We start from the raw sequence: 2,704 nt of genomic DNA, 5'->3' as shown, positions 1-2,704 counted from the left end.
AAGAAAAACCTCAAGGTTCTTTAGCCCGAAGGAAGGCAGCCGCTAATTACTTTTCACACAGAACAACAAACATGGCTTCTCCCCCGTGAGGTTCTGACCAGCAGTCTTCAAATCGAATCAGGGTAAAGTTGAAACAGCAGCCGGAGGTCACGCCAGCATTCCCAAACAAAAGGTTGAGATATTTGCTGGTGGTTGGACAGAGGCAAAGAAAGACCAAGTGGTTGCAATAAATGACTAGCTGTTCCTACGGTCTAATCCATTTCCACAGCAAGCTCATTCTTTAGAGATGAGATGCGGTTTAGAGATGTGTTGATTCTAAACAAAAGGGACCAAACAACCCCCAGCGAAGTGACCACAGAGGGGAAGTCCTCCACCTAAAGGATCTCTGGTATTTCCTGTCCGCCTGGGACAAATGCTGCATCTAAAGAACGGAAACTTCCTGTTTGAGAACTTCCTGCTTGGCGTCCATTTCCACATCCCTCTTCTGTGTCTCTGGTATGTGTGTGTGTGTGCGGTGGCAGCGGTGTGTGGCTTGTCTCTTTACCCACGGTCAAACACAAAGGCCAAAGGCCATCCACTCCCGGTGTGCCCCTGGCCCTTGTTAATGCTGCTGTGCAAACACAACTGAGCCCAATGAGAGGCTGCTGGTGCAAAGTGGCCAGTCGTTGGCACCTCATTGCGCCGAGTATCGCTGAGCCGAGCGTGGAGCACTCAGGTACAGGCTGTCTGGGCTTCAGCATGCTAATGCGGCTCTACGTGCCGTCACACGACACTCAGCGTGACATTTTTCCTCGGCGTTCCTGACAGACGTTTTTACCTGTGCGTTGCAAAAAGAGAATGCTGAGAATGCTGATGTGAGAAGTACACATAGAAATGTAAGGAAGAGTTAGCTTTAGTTATTGTGCTCCCTCATGTTGGAATACCCGGCTACTCAGCATTTAACTTGATTCACTTGTTGCTCTTGATCATTTTAAAGTCATGCTTAAAGATCATTTTGAACTTTCACGCTCTTGTTTTAATTGCTAGTTTGTAATGATATTGTATATATATTATAAGTGTGTTTACTCTACATCATTGTAAATGAGGGCTAAGCCCTCAATGATTTTTTCGAGTTTAAATAAATCAAATCAGAATATACTATGTAAGATGCACCAAAAGGGAAATGAATAGCTAGTACACCAGAAAAGCCCAATTAAGAGTGAATGCCACGAGTAAAGACCATGTTACGTAAGCTAAACGGCTACTTTTATATGATTATACCTGTCACTGTTGTTGGTGATGTAAGCCTTGTAATCAAAGGCTCTAATTTAGAGCCCATGAAGCTACCGTGGGTTTCACCTGAGACATTTGTTCCGTAATTGTACTGTGTATTGTCCCATTGTACCATTTAAACATTACGGTTAACACTGCATACCTGCGGTGTATTTGAAGTGCAAATCAGAGCCTTGTTATGCGGCACAGGTGGATGTCTGGATCATAAACACACCCTGTTGTTTTGAAAGGGAGGGAAATCCCCACCATGACATGTTTTCCTGGCCGAATATTTAAATCACTGCATGGTTACGGTCATCATTGTCCTATATCTGGGGGAGGTAGGTCAGCCCCCGGGCACACATGAACATGCAAACAACACACACACACACACACACACACACACACACACACACACACACACACACACACACACACACACACACACACACACACACACACACACACACACACACACACACACACACACACACACACACACACACACACACCATCTTCATATGTCTTAAGAATGCTGCCTGTGCGTTTTTAAGAAGAGCGTGCACTTCCTTGACAAACAAGAGTGTGTGTCCGTGGCGACACTCAGGAAGTGCTTGACTGAAATAGGCTTTAAATGAAGTTTCCTCTTGTTGTACAGGCTTCCTCCGCCCCCACCCCCACCCCCACCCCCACCCCCACCCGACTGCACACCTCACCTGCAAGGCCAATAGTCAAGGAGCGAGATATAGGACATAAACAAAGCCCATCCAGCAAACCTCACCATTTGGGCCTGCGCTAGTGTTTCCAACAGGCAGTGAATGTTTGTAAATCAGCTCTCTATCTGAGACGAGACAGTACAGGATCTCCAACGGTGTGCTAATACTTTGCAACAGTTGCTACATCATGAACCACGTCACGAGCCGTGGACGACGACTAACGGATGAGAAATCAGAGTGCTTAGTGCAATAGTGCAGGTAAAAACATGGCCGCATCCTGGCCGTTAAGAATGGGCTTATCGTCCCCATCCCTGGGTTCTCCGTCATGTCCTCCAGGCATTACTATCCCCCATCGCTCCCAGATGGGCATTAATCCGCATTGCTGTGAATCGCCACCTACAGTCGTGACGCACACATCCGCTCTGTGGCACCGGTTTAACGCATGCCTGGGGAGAAGCCTAGACTCCACGGGCTTACTGTAAGATGGCTCCCAGGGTGATCGCCTGCCAGCTGAGTCATATAGTGGAGGGGCTTGGCCATCAGATTTGTTTATGTGCTGCTGCTATCTGCTCTATGAGGCCTGGTAAGCTGGGAAAATGTGGGGAATGACAATCGCTTTATTGCTGATGCACACAGCGTCATGTTTGTGTGCATCAGTGTGTGTGTCTGTGTGTGTGTGTGTGTGTGTGTGTGTGAGAGAGAGAGAGAGAAAGGAAGACAAAGAGCGGAAAGAGAGC

Source organism: Sardina pilchardus, chromosome 1, assembly GCF_963854185.1.
Source record: "Sardina pilchardus chromosome 1, fSarPil1.1, whole genome shotgun sequence".
Taxonomy (NCBI): domain Eukaryota; kingdom Metazoa; phylum Chordata; class Actinopteri; order Clupeiformes; family Clupeidae; genus Sardina; species Sardina pilchardus.
The sequence above is the reverse complement of the archived record's forward strand: the minus strand, read 5'-3'. Positions refer to the sequence as shown.